The sequence below is a fragment of the Papio anubis genome, chromosome 1 (genome assembly GCF_008728515.1).
Source record: "Papio anubis isolate 15944 chromosome 1, Panubis1.0, whole genome shotgun sequence".
In the NCBI taxonomy this organism is placed as follows: domain Eukaryota; kingdom Metazoa; phylum Chordata; class Mammalia; order Primates; family Cercopithecidae; genus Papio; species Papio anubis.
In genome coordinates this window covers 93661096-93675654 of record NC_044976.1, presented here as the reverse complement: position 1 = coordinate 93675654, position 14559 = coordinate 93661096, and the positions used below count along the sequence as shown (strand labels likewise).

The window sequence follows — 14559 nt, the reverse complement described above, 5'->3', positions numbered from 1 at the left end:
ATTTTTTAAAATAGTGAACAGCTTTTGTAAAGTTCCAAACAAACCAAGTGTAGTCTTCCCTCAGTTTCCATGGAGGTTCTATTTAGGACAATTCAATATAAAACCTGTAAAAAAAAAAAAAAAAAAAAATTTGTCTTTCTATGTAAAACAGAATTAGGTTTTAGGTTCAAATAGCGCTAAACAGATTTTTCACTATGTAGATGTCCAATGGGACATTGAAAGTCAAGAGGGATGTAAGACAATCCCAAGTACTGCAGAATGTCTATATCCCTGGCACCTGTCCAATAAGTGCAAATAGCACCCCTTAGTCACCATAACAAACAGAAATCCCCCTATAAGTTCCCCTTATCTACTGCTCCATGAAGAACCAGACTATACAGTGAACTCTAGGAGGATGGGATCCAGTTTCATTCCTCTTTTAATTTTCTTTTTACTTGATACAAGAGAAACTCAATGTTTATTCAAGTGAAGAATGCAGTAAAGAGGATGCTTAACTGCTTCTCAAGTATTTCAAACTCAGTTTTTCCAAATTGAACTAAGATACCATCTTTCTGATCCCTGTCCCCACTCTTAATCTGTCTTACCTCCTTAATTTTGAGACCTAAATGATGTAACAGTATACAAATCCAGCAACTATGGATTCTTCTCTCTCACTGCCTGTGACCAATAGGTCATAGACCATTTTGTTTCTGGCTTAGAAACATGTCCTGACTCTGGCCTCCTCCATTACCTTGCTTCTGCCTCCCTTTTCATGTTCACCTGGCTGTTGTAACTGCATTGTGTCTCTGCTTCCAGGCACCCCACCTTCAAATACACACTGCACTCTGAACATTCCATGGACGTGTCAAGCTCTCTAAATTTTGGTACATGCATTTCCTTATTTCTAGAGTAATCATTGCCTTTTTTGTCTGAAAGACTTATCCTCATGCATCAAGACCTGGCTTCAATGTCTTTTCCTCTGTGAGGTCTTCCAAGATCGGAATTACTCTGTGTATCTCTCTCTTCGTATTCTTGTTGTGGCATTGCTTGAGTTAAACTGTATTTGTTCACATCTCTGTGGTCACCGCTAGATGGAGAGTTCCTGCCAACATGGTGAAACCCCATCTCCACTAAAAATACAAAAGTTAGCCAGGCATGGTGGCACACACCTGTAATCCCAGCTACTCATGAGGCTGAGGCAGGAGAATTGCTTGAATGCGGGAGGCGAAGGTTGCAGTGAGTCGAGATCATGCCACTGCACTCCAGCCTGGGCAACAGAGCGAGACTGTGTCTCAAGAAAAAAAGGTGGGGGAGGTGAGCAAGGTGGCTCACTCCTGTAATCCTAGCACTTTGGGAGGCCGAGGCTGGTGGATCACGAGGTCAGGAGATCGAGACCATCCTGGCTAATGTGGTGAAACCCTGTCTCTACTAAAAATACAAAAAAAAATTAACCGGATGTGGTGGCGGGCGCCGGTAGTCCCAGCTAGTCGGGAGGCTGAGGCAGGAGAATGATATGAACCCAGAGCTTTCAGTGAGCCGAGATTGCACCACTTCACTCCAGCCTGGGCAACAGAGCGAGACTGTCTCAAAAAAAAAAAAAAAAGTTAATTACCCAGGGCCAGGCACTGTGGCTCACACCTGTAATCCCAGCATTTTAGAAGACCAAGGCAGGCAGATCACCTGAGGTCAGGAGTTCGAGACCATCCTGGCCAACATGGCAAAACTTTGTCTCTGCTAAAAATACAAAAATTAGCCAGGCACAGTGGCAGGCACCTGTAATCCCAGCTAGTGGGGAGGCTGAGTCATAAGAATTGCTTGAAGCCAGGAGGCAGAGGTTGCAGTGAGCCAAGAACATGCCACTGCACTCCATCTTGGGGGACAGAGCGACATGCTGTCTCAAAAAAAAAAAGGGAAGTTAATTACCCAGGCTTTGGAGTCAGCGCTGGAGTTTGGGTTCTACATAATTTAGTAGTCCTCTGGTCTTGGGCAAAGTCCTTAATCTTTCAAAGCCCCAGGTTTCTTATCTGTAAAATGAGGATAGTTGTGGCCACCTCATAAAGATATTGGGAATTGAATACAATGCATACAAGATGTTTAAAACAAAGTTTGAAATATCCATTATCACTGGCTTTGTATCTATCCAACACCTCATAGTAAGCATAATAGAGAAGATACTTAACTAGCTGACTTTGAATGAAAGGACTACTGATATCAAATTCTGAGGTTTTGTGATTGAATCAAAAATGGATGTTATATTTAGAAATTATAGCTAATTTTGTCATAAATAAATTTTTCTATGGAAAATAATCTTAAAACAAAAATGCTATATTTTCCCCTCTTACTTTTTTGGTCCATTAAAAGGCATTCAGGTTGGGCATGGTGGCTCATTCCTATAATCCCAATACTTTGGGAGGCCGAGGCAGGAGGATTGTTTGAGGCCAAGAGTTCAGGACCACCCTGGGCAACATAGTAAGACCTCATCTCTACAAAATATTTAAAAATTTTTAAAAGTTAGCCAGGCATGACACACACTGTAGTCCCAGCTACTCAGGAGGTGGAGGCGGGAGGCTCACTTGACCCCAGGAGGTCAAAGCTGCAGTGAGTCATTATGGTGCCACTGTACTCCAGCCTGGGCAATAAAGCAAGACCCTGTCTCAAAAAAAAAAAAAAAAAAAAAAAAAAAGACCAAGGGCATTCATTCTAGAACAATAATATAAAAACTCTTGAACTTTTAAAGTCCACAACCACTGTGGAAAATTATGTGCCCGCAAACTCCTGTGTTTTGGACTTTGACTTGTGTCTTCCAAAACATGAAGTGTGAAGAATGTCACCCTTCTCTTATTAATCTGGGATGGTGAAGGACAGTGAGCACCTCTGGTATTGTTGCGCTAAGCTCAGTAACTGCCCTGCAGTTCGTTCACTTTCAGTTGAAAATAAATATGTTTATTCAGCCTGTGGACCACTTGTTTCCTTGCTTTAAAAAGTTTTAAGTGCTGTTTGCAATATAAAACTGAATCCTAAATTTTAAAACTTCCATAGTTAATACTCTACTAAATGTTTAAAGCCTGACATTTAATCTCCGTGAACTGGAACGCTCTGATTTCACTGTTTTCAGCTAGTAAATGTCACTCTAAACATTGTTGCTTTCACTCACACTTAAGCGCTTTCATCTGCAGTGGGTGCAGTGTGTCAGAGAATTCTTTGTTTGCCGCTTTAGTAAGGGGAAAAAAGACTAAGCTGGGCCTTGAAACAGAGTGAAAAACACTTCGTGGAAGGCAAAGATGACCCTGTTTTTATATGGTGTTTGTGAACACACAATCTTGAGTTCTACCAGATACTCTTAAAAAGCAATTACAGAGTCCTGCTGAGCTCATATGTGCTTGCCAGCCAAACAGTGGGAGTGGGGAAGGAGCAGTAGATAACTATCGTTGCTTTAATTCACTTTTGCCTGCAGGAGGAATCTTGTCATCTACTGGCTCCCCAAACTATTTTCAAATGGGATATTTTATTTCTGAGTTTCTGAAGGCTACTGGCACACAGGCCAGCTCTCACTTTTCATCATTTTGACATGAAATGGAAAATCCGTTTGTGGCTATTTTCATAGCATGTGATTTACTCTTGTTCTTTTATCTGTCTCCCCTTTATATTTTTTGTTTGGACATATTTTTCTCTTCAGTCTTTTGCTGTCCTGGCGTTTTTATGTTCATCCTCTTTCCCCTGCCTTCCCCTCATCCCCAACCCACTCAGCCTCCTTCCCCTGGTCCTCAGTCCCTTGCCCCGCCCCTCTTGTGCTCATCCAACTTCAGGCTAGGCTGCCTGCCTTTCTCCTTCCCGATCTGTTCCATGCTGCTGCTGGGGCTGCTTACGCTACTTCTCCCCACCTTGCAGGTTCCCCCTCAGTACCTACAGGGCTTAATCGATATTGGCCCATGAGATAACTGACAACAAGCAGTCATTACTGAACTCATCCCTCATCACTGTTGTAGAAAAATAGATTATCAGCAACATGCTTAGGCATACCTGTGTCTTTAAGGTACTTTGTGCCTGCAACAACCAGTGTTTCCAGTTTCCTGGCAGCCATCTTGAAGCATGAATTTACTCCTGGAAATAGTACATTGTGTGAGAAGCATCAAAGTGGAAGTTTAGAAAATCATGCCTTTCTGTCAGACGCAGATCTAAGTACTCTATAGCTTATTAGCTATGTGGCCTTGGACAAATTCATTCATTCATTTAATTGAATGCCTATATTTATGCCTTGTATTTGGCTTTTAGGAAGCCAGTTGATAGCCCTCCGTCTTCTCCACTTAAACATTCATAACCAGCTGAGAAATAAGACATAGAAATGGCTGGGTTTGGTGGCTCACACCTATAATCCCAGCACTTTGGGAGGCCAAGGTGGGTGGATCACTTGAGGTGTTTGAGTTCAAGACCAGCCAGGCCAACATGGTGAAACCCCATCTCTACTAAAAATATAAAAATTAGCCAGACATGGTGGTGCACACCTGAAATCCCAGCTACTCGGGAGGCTGAGACACGAGCATTGCTTGAGCCTGGGAGGCAGAGGTTGCAGTGAGCGGAGATGGCACCACTGCACTCCAGCCTGGGCTACAGAGTGAGACTCTGTCTTTAAAATTAAAAATTAAAAAAAAGAAGGCATAGAAATCAAATTATTCACTTTATCAACAATAAAAGCCATGTTGAAAGATGCTGCTTATATATGCAGCCACCCTAGGTGTACTAATACTTTTCTCCTAAATTAGACAGCAGGCCTGCCTCTGTTTTTCCCTATCTAGCACACCCGTCTGGGTGTAGAGCATGGTCACATGTTGACAATAGACAAGCTGAAAAGAATTTAAAAAGTGAAAAAGCCCATGGGGGCTGGCTGAGCATCCTCAGTCTGTCCTCCTAAACTCACTGATCAGGCAAGCTGCTCTTTCTCCTTAGGGAAGGATAGAGTGAGAAGACTGAAAAGAAGAGACTCTACTCTTCCCACCTGAGACTTGGAAATTCCCTTCCCTCTAGGGAAACAGGAGGGTTGAGTATTACCCCCTAACTTTAAGCATTGTATTTAACCAGTGATTACCATGGTAAGCAAAATAAATATTGCAAGCCTATTTTCTCACCTTAAAATATGGATAATCATAGCTACCACCTATTGTGGCTGTGGAGACTAAAATGAAATTACAAATTATTTACAAAGAATTTGAGTGTGTGTTAACTGCCATTTTTTGATCAGGCGCAGCCTGGGGCAGAATTGGTCATTTGGTAGGTAGGATATGTCTTTGTTGCCTTCTCTTCTTCTCTTTCTGAACCTTCAATTTAGTGATTTTTCTCCCTCCTCATTCCTGTTTTTCTTTCTTTTTTTTTTTTTTTAATGTGGCATGTTGGTCTTAAAGCTTTTGATTTCCAGTAAGTATAGGTTGAATTAACTCACACTGGCCAAATTTTTGCTAATCCTGGTTTATGTATTACAGAACTCATTAATTTGAACAAAGAAAGCATTTGGAACAATTAAGTCTGCTTTAGAATTGCACAACTGGTTGTTCCTAAATGATCACCAAATACATGGCTACCAACAGGAAATATATTTCTTTTCTTTTTAGGACAGGATCTTGCTCTTACCCAGCCTGGAGTATAGTGCCATGAACACAGCTCACTGCAACTTCTGCCTCTCAGGCCCAAGTAATCCTCCTGCCTCGGCCTCCTGAGTGTAGCTGAGACCACAGGTGCATGCCAGCCAGCTGATTTTTTTTTTTTTTTTTTTTTTAGAGAGACAGAGTCTCACCCTGTTGCCCAGGCTGATCTTGAACTCCTGGGCTCAAGTGATCTTCCCACCTTGGCCTCCCAAAGTGCCGGGATTACAAGCATGAGCCACCAGGCCTGGCCAGAAATATATTTCTTGATTCCTCACATTTATTGTTGTTTTAGTAACTGGAACAATACTTATGCAGCTTCTCTATTACCATAGAAAATAATTCAGACGAGCCTTCAAACCGCAATAATGAAGAATAAAAGTATAGGTAGTGAGTTTTAGGAAGGAACTTTTAATCCAGGATATTTAGACTTTATTTTGAAGGCAGGAAGAAGCCATTGAAGGTTAGTGATGACATGACTAGATTTGCATTTTAGGAAAAAGTCATGTAGCAGCACTGTAAAGAGTGAAATGGAGCAGGAGGGGATAGGGCTGGGAATGTGGGTGGGAGGGTTGGGGGAACCACGTGGGAGGAGAGATGGCCTGCACCAGTCAGGGATGGTGAAGATCAAGAGCAAGGCCCAGATTTGAGAGGCTTTCTGAGTAAAATTAACAGGATTTGGGCAAGAGAAGGGAAAGAGAGAAGTGTATTATAGTAGGAGAGCTGTTTCCTAAAGTTAATAAGATTATAAATGGCAGTGCTGCCAGAGGTCCTTTCCCAGCAGGATGAGAGGGTTTCCATGAGGAATCTAGTGTGGGAAAGACAGCTGGAGCCAAAGGAGAGATGAACTTGGCCAGTAAGAGAAGCTGGACCAGTCCCTCAGGAGGGAGCTGGAGAGGGAATCCCCTGGCAGGTTAAAACTGCAGGGAATGGGATAACACAGAGATTTGCCTTTCACTGACTGAAGAGAGAGAGAGAGAGAGGAGGGGAAAGGAAGAGTGGAAAAGGAGTAAAGTTGGTGTGTTGGGGACATTTGAGGGCTGCATGCTTTCAAGAATGCCAGGATGTTATAGATACTCCTGCCTCATAATTATGTCTAATCATTCAGATAAGCACTTGAAGCCTCATTTCAGTTTTCCAAAAAAATTGGTCTAATGAAAGTTTATAATTGGATACTTAGCTAGGGTTTTTTTGTTTGTTTGTTTTGTTTTGTTTTTTAACGTTGTGGACTATGTCTTTTTTGGTGGGAGTGGGGGGATTTAAATTACATTTTTCTTTTGCCTTAAATTGCCTGAATGGAGGGAATTTGACCCCTGGGACAGGCTCTTTCTTTGTAGTCTGCTTTTTATAAGGATGTTTCATAGCTTTTAAAGACTCAGGACTGGAGCATGGAGTTTTTAACTAATGACATGTTTCAAAAGTTTTTGTTCATATTTGTACAGGTATTGCATAAAACCTATGTTTGTTCTGAGATATTTTGTGATGTTAAACTGGCCAGCACCTCTAGACACCTAACAATGTATGAGTAATTTCTTCAGTCTTCCCATGAGATTTTTTTGTGTGTACCTGCTTTGTGCAGAGCATGTGATAGGGGCTGAATACAATACCATTTCTTAATTGTAAGCTCTCTGATGGCTTACTCATCTTCCCAAGCCCCAAGCCAGGTAAAATGCCAGTACCACTATAATACCTTGTATGTATTTAATCCTCACAGTAACCCTATCAGTTAGTTACCTGCCATGTCTGTCCTCATTTTGTGAATAAGAAAACTGAGGCATTAGAAAGAAAATTGGCTTACCCAAAGTCTGAAGGCCAAGTGGCAGACAGGATTCAAACCCAGATAGCCTAAGACTACAGCATCTATACTTTATTGTTATACTATGCTGCCCTTCTGCTCAGGTCATGACTATTTAATTCATAAATATATTTTTTAATAAAGTCATATAGATGAGACAACACAGAGTGATAAGCTGGTGGTAGTTATTAGAATTTTAACATGGATTTTAGCATACTTGCTTATAATTAACAGCACATTTAAAGTTAGTGTCCCTCCATCCAGTTTTCTTTCATACCTTCCCATTGCCAGCGCTTCCCCCAATCAAAGGGAGCCTGGTTTTGTTTTCAGACCCAGCTCTCTGTTTCAAAGACTTACACCATGGTGGGCTGGCAGGGAAAACTGAATGGGGTTAGACAGCCAGTGGAGGTGGGAGTCAGGAACAACAATGGACAACTGGCATAGAAGGCTGCATGGCGCTTACTCTCCCTGGAAACGCTCCGTCAGACTCAGGAAATGTGGTTTAATCCTGGTTAAGATAATTCCATTTTATACCCTAGAATGGACTGTCTATATTCTCCAACAGAATTTTATTTTAAATCTTACCCTGAGAAGCCCTACCAGTAAATAACTTGGTGTGCATTATTTTCCCTGTTAGCTGAACTGCACAAAATAGGAGTTTATTCTGCCACCGCCACCTCTTTTCCCTTTAAAAGACTCTTCAAAGAGAACCTGAGAACCTGCTGCCCCAACAGAAGATGCCTGGACTGTGGCCCAGCCATGCCCTCAGTGGGATTTGGGGGAGGAGAGAAGACTGTAATTCAGTCAAAAGAGCCACTGTCGATCTTGAAAGAACATCAACCATACAGATGCCATAAAGATTCTCCTCCCTGCTTCAGTTCCAAGACACATCTTTTGGTATTTATTGTGAGGCAGTCCTGTACAGAGAAACTAAAAATAAAACTAAGCAGCAAATGTAAGACGTGCTATGATCTAATTGCTTTGCCGATCTTACTTCACTTAATCCTCCCTATAACCCCATAAGGGAAGCACTACTCAAATCCCCATTTTACAGATGAGGCAACTGAAGTACAGAGAGATGAAATGATTCCCCCAGGATAACACAGGCAGGAAATGGTAGAGCCAGGATGCAATCCCAGGCAGTCAGGCTCCGGAGCCCATGCTTTCACAGCTATCCCTTCCCTGGACCGTCAATGCCTCAAATACCCCATCTTGTTTGCAATTAGGCAGAAACTGTTTCAATCAACAGGGGGCTTCATATTTGATTTAGAAAACTCAGAGGTTTAATATTCTCACCATGGTGTTTGAGAATCTCTTCCTTAACAAGACTCGGCTTTTAGTCAGGCAAAATGTCTCCAGATCAACTGCTGGATTAAAACTTGCTGCCCCTGCCCTTAAGACTACTCTGGGAGAGGGTCCACTCTGGTGCTACTGACAGACTGAACCCCACCAATGAGGCCCTACTTATTGCACCCTCACCTCCCCAAAGGCCCAGGTTGTAATGCGAAGCACCTGCAGCAAGCCATTTCTCACATGCCCTTTAGCAGGGATGGAATGGGACACCTTGGCAGGCAAGATGACTTTAAGTGGCAGGGGATATGGTGCCTTGCCACCTGCCACCTCCCTATTAATATTAATGTCTTTGTCTTTCCACTTTTGGGTGTCTTCCTTATATCCTGTGCATATTCTCTGGATACTCTAAACTACGCTTTTTTAAAGTGTTAACAGCTGGATGCGGTGGCGCACACCTGTAATCCCAGCACTTTGGGAGGCCGAGGCGGGTGGATCACCTGAGGTCAGGAGTTTGAGACCAGCCTGGCCAATATGGTAAAACCCTGTCTCTACTAAAAACACAAAAATGAACTGGGCATGGTAGTGGGCGCCTATAATCCCAGCTACTTGGGAGGCTGAGGCAGGAGAATCACTTGAATGCGGGAGGCGGAGGTTGCGGTGAGCCAAGATTGTGCCACTGCATTCCAGCCTGGGTGACAAGAGTAAAAAACTCCATCTCAAAAAAATAAAGTGTTAACAGATAATTAGGGAAATAACTTCTAGTCCTTTCAATTGAACTCCACTCAGGGATACCTGCCTTCTAAGAGATGACTCCAGAAGCCTAACCAACACATGGAGGGGCATTCTGGCTGAGTTCTCCAGTATCTGGCAGTTCTCTCTGCTGTTGGAAACCTCAGGCTCACTGAAAAGCCCCTCCCAGATGGGTTCAGCAGGGCTGCTTGCCCGTAAAGTGGTATTGAGCAGCATGAGAGAGAACGGCCTTTGATGGATCACCAGTGCCCACATCTCCTTCTTCCCACTGCTTTTCCTCTTTAACACACACACACCCCGTCTGCCAGGTTGCATGAAGGTAGGGATACCATGCCTGAACATAGCCAACCCTGTTCCTATAGTGTAGAGCAGAGGTCCCCAATCTCCAGTGTGCACCAGAATCACCTGGAAGCTTGTTTGAAATGTGTATTCCTGGTGCCTAGACCCAGGGATTCTGATTTAGAAAGAATCTCCATTTCTGTTAAGTACCCCTGGATGAATGTGATGTGAAAGTCTGAGAAACACTAGCACAGAGTCACTCCTCTACTTGCTTTCAGTGGGATCCTCTCTGAACAGAGCTGGGAGAAACTCACTGCTTTCCTGAAGTCCTACAATGTTCTTGTCTTTTGCATGTGCGATAGGAAACAGTCATTAGTGCAGCCAAGCAGTCTTAATGTAACTCAGGTGAACTTGAAGTCAGTTTTTAAAACCTTCCAAAAACCTCCTGATTTCAACAAAGCAGTGTCATTCTGCTTCTGTAAGTTACTGATGGGTGAGGTGCATCACTGCTATGATTTTGGGAAATATGTGATGGACAAGTAAAGGAAACAATCTTTGAAAGCCTGAAAGCACTGACAGCGAAGGACATTTTCGTTGGAGGACCTTGACTGCTTATTCAATGTGTGGAATCCAAACTTGGCTCCAAAATATATACATTTTTTGAGACAGAGTCTCATTCTGTCGCCCAGGCTGGAGTGCAATGGCGCAATCTCAGCTCACTGCATCCTCTGCCCCGCCGGGTTCAAGCAGTTGTCCTGCCTCAGCCTCCTGAGTAGCTGGGATTACAGGCACGTGCCACTGTGCTCAGCTAATTTTTGTATTTTTAGTAGAGACGGGGTTTCACCATGTTGGCCAGGCTATTCTCGAACCCCTGACCTCAAGTGATCTGCCTGCCTTGGCCTCCCAAAGTGCTGGGATTACAAGCATGAGCACCTGGCCCAAAATACCACGTTCTTTAAGCACACTAAGAGTACAGAAACTTTAGGATCTCAACTTGTCATATTCTACCTCCTTGCCTCTGTTTCATTGTCTTTGAATATATGAATGTGTCTCTTTCTGTATATCTGTATCTTTCTCTCACACACATAAACACACACACATGCTCAGAATCTCATAGAGAAGTGTTCTTACATATCCTTTGACTCAGAATTAATGAATCAGATCATCTTCTATAAAAATTCTTAAGCTTATTTTTATACTGCAAAAATAGTATGCACATAAAATAAGGAACACTATTGACCAGTTTTCAGTTCAGCAAGATAGAAATTTAATACGTAGGTATGTGTACAAAAATTGAGGAAGTATCACAGGAAAAATATCACTTACCTACTTAAGAGAGTGCCATGACTGAAGTCAGGAATTATATAATCATTTTGAATTCAAGCCAGTTCTTCCTGTTTAGGACGGACACTCCATTTTCTTGTGAAAACATTAACCATTTCACCATTTTCTCTGCTGAAAACCTTTCCTAATCCATCTTACTGTAACAATAGCATGTTATAGTCTGCTACTGATATCTCTGTTAAAGCTATATAAAATGTTAATAACAATTGCCAGAATTTAACCTTTAATTAAATTCCCTGTGTCAGAACCTTTCTTAGAGCCCTCTTGCCTTAAGTCCACTTCCAGCAAAAGCTAGACCTAGTTGGCAGGCCTCAGCCAGGCCAGTATGGTTGAGAGGAGAACCCTGGCCTAATCTTCAAAAAGCGTGGGTTTGAGTCTCAGCTATGTCACTAGCTAACTGTATGATCTCACATAGACCAGTTAATTTCTCTGTACCATAGCTTCCTTGTCTAAAACAGGAGGATAGAACATCTACCTCTCAGAGCTATTCTAAGGTTTAAATTAGGTAATTTTGCAAAATGCCACATGTAGACTCTATGCCTAGCAAGTGGTATTGTCAATGTGTTTCCCTTACTCCTCAAGCCGAAGGAAAGGGATTGACCTAAATTATTCCCTGAGGTTTCATCTAGCTCTAGCTGTCTGTGCTTTTGAGAAGCCACTTACTTCAGGGTGTGGAGAAAACAAAAGGAAAAAATACTGGGTTAGTAGAGTTTAAAGCCCTCTGTGAAAACATTTCAGAGAGTTGAAAATACAATGAAAACAAAAAAAGATCAAGAAGCCAGGAAATCATCACCTTGGTCCAGAGAACAGGAAAACTAAAAGATTCGGTTTCCTCAACTGAAAGTAGGAGCCGCCAGGAAGGTTGGGAAAACAATGTTTGGTTAACCTGATAACGATCTGTAGTGATGATGCTAAGCAGGCATGGCCTGACCATTCCAACCAAAAAAATGTTTAGGTCTTTATTTATGTATTTGTTTTTCGTGATGGAACATCAGGGCAAGGAAATGAAATACCAACCCAGTGTGGCATTGACAACCTCTGAGCTCTTTTGCCTTCCCTGCAGTTACAGTCAGGCAAGCAGTCATCAACATGCATGGAGCATGCAGACTGTATAGCCCCTTGGGTCTGTAGGATGCTACTGATATGCACTGAAACCAAAGCTGGGCATCCCTAAGTTGTAGAGGGGATGTTGGAGCCTGATGCCTGAATGTCTGCACTACTTATAGCTCAGACCAAACCCCAAAAATCAGGATGATCACAAGTAGGCTGGGAAGTCTAGTTTCCCATACAAGGGCAAAATTGACAACTCTTGTTTTGAAATGGACAAGCTCAGCCTTATTTATCATGTCATCAGACTTGTTCACTATGTTACGGCTACAGACCTTCAGGGCCATTTGGCCACGGGCTAAGAAGTGTACTACAAGGTCACTGCAGATCCCGAGTAGGGGAAGCTCAGGAATCCTTTAGGTATCCACTGTTGGTGGAAGTCCAGAAAATACTGCCCTTGGTAATCAGGCTTCTTCTATCTTTACACATGTATAAATATATATAAATTATAAATAAACATATATAAATGTATATAAAAATATAAAGATATAGAAATATCTATACATATTTATATTTAATATCTTTATATATTTACATATCTTTATATATATAAATATATTTAAAAGATATTTATATATTTATGTAAAGATAGAAGGAGCCTGATATATATATATAAATATTTAAATATATTATAATATATATATTTATATAAAAAGAAGAAGCCTGATTACCAAGAGCAGTATTTTCTGGGACCCTTCCTCAATTTTTGCCCTGCCCAATCTACTCCAAGTGATATATATAACTGGAAGACAAAGAGACCAAATTGGATGGCTGGGTTACTATTATCCAGTATCCCCTGAAGGGTAGGCTGAGTCATGCCAGGTCAATGCTATGCCTGTGACAGAGTAACAGGACTTGAGGACAAGATTAGCACAGCCCACATCATCTATGTGTTTCATAAGGCTCAGGCCTTTCTTCCACACAGTACTCTTAAAGTTTGAAAAATGCCACAAGTATATTACTTTGCTCTTTGATGGATAATAATAGCTACCATTTATTGACGCATTACCATGGAGCAAGCACTGTGTTAAATGCTTTACATGTGTTATCTTATTTAATCTCCCCAGCAGATACCGTTTCCCCTGTGCTACATTTGCTTCTGGTTTGGTTAGCATTCCCCATCCCTAACATTCTCCACTTTACCACTACCAATTCCTAAGAAGAGAATATGTTAGAACTGACTCTCCACCTCCCACTAAGAACTGGCAGGGCCAATTCTGTCTTGCCCTGCATCTCTGTTTGGGTTATTCACTACAAGAAGTTCAGAACCCTGAGATACAGTTTCACCCTGGCATAATATTTCTATTTAGCTATAATCTGTCTCAAGCTCCCCCTCCTCTTCAGCCCCCAAACCCTTCCATTGGCCTTCAGTAACTTAGAGTCAGTCCACAAAATCTTCATTCATCATCCTCTTTACTGCCTCTTGCTCTAATCAGTATCTGATTCTGCCCAGAATACCCTACTACTTCATCACATACTTGCTTATGAGTAAGTCACCTCCTCAGGAAAGTCTTTGTCTTCTATATCACCCCATTCCCTTATCCTGCTTTTCAGTCAACAACAGACAAACAATAGTGGTCCTGTAAGATTATAATGGAGCTGAAAAATTCCGATCACCTGGTGACATCATAGTTGTCCTAATGTAGCACTGGTAAACAAGCCTACTACACTGCCAGTCATGTAAAAGTATAGCACATATAATTATGTACAGTGTATAATACTTGATAATAAATTACTATGTTACTGGTTTATTTACTATACTATGCTTTTTATCATTATTTCAGAGTGTACTCTTTCTACTTAGTAAAAAAAAAAAAAAAATACATTAACTGTAAAACAGCTTCAGGCAGGTCCTTCAGGAGGTATTCCAGAAGAAGGCATTGTTCTCATAGGAGATGACAGCTCTATGAGTGTTAGTGGCCCTGAAGTGGGACAAGATGTGGAGGTGGATGACAGTGATGTTGATGATCTGATGCTATGTAGGCCTAGGGTAATGTGTGTGTCTATGTCTTAGTTTTTAACAAAAAGGCTTAAAACTTAAAAAAAAAAAAAAGATATAAAAAATCTTTTTGTTCAACTGTACAATGTGTGTTTTAAACTAAATATTTCTACAAAAGTCAAAGTTTTTTCAAAAATTTAAAAGTTTATAAAGTAAAAAAAAGTTATAGTAAGCTGATTGTTTATTATTGAAGAAAGAACAAATTTTTTTTTTTTTTTTTTTTTTTTTTTTTTTTTTTTGAGGCGGGTCTCACTTTCTGCCAGCCAGGCTGGAGTGCGGTGGCGGATCTCAGCTCACTGCAAGCTCCGCCTCCTGGGCTTCGGCATTCTCCTGCCTCCAGCCTCCCGGTAAGCGCTGGGACTACAGAAGCCCACCACCTC

At 41.7% G+C, this 14559-nt stretch overlaps 1 protein-coding gene and 1 long non-coding RNA gene across 3 annotated transcripts in view; one reads left to right on the top strand and one right to left on the bottom strand.

The window, feature by feature from the left end:
* The window catches only part of ALG14 (ALG14 UDP-N-acetylglucosaminyltransferase subunit), a 93032-nt gene that overhangs the window by 69410 nt on the left and 9063 nt on the right, over nucleotides 1-14559 (top strand). The window lies entirely within an intron of this gene.
* LOC103886968 lies at nucleotides 20-13748 on the bottom strand. Of its 2 annotated transcripts, none has more exons than XR_004176281.1 (4): nucleotides 13659-13748; nucleotides 11056-11210; nucleotides 4000-4080; nucleotides 20-104 (listed from the first exon to the last, which is right to left on the bottom strand). It is a non-coding gene; the product is annotated as an uncharacterized LOC103886968 (long non-coding RNA). The 2 variants fall into 2 exon arrangements; XR_004176280.1 differs by having other exon boundaries at nucleotides 11056-11148.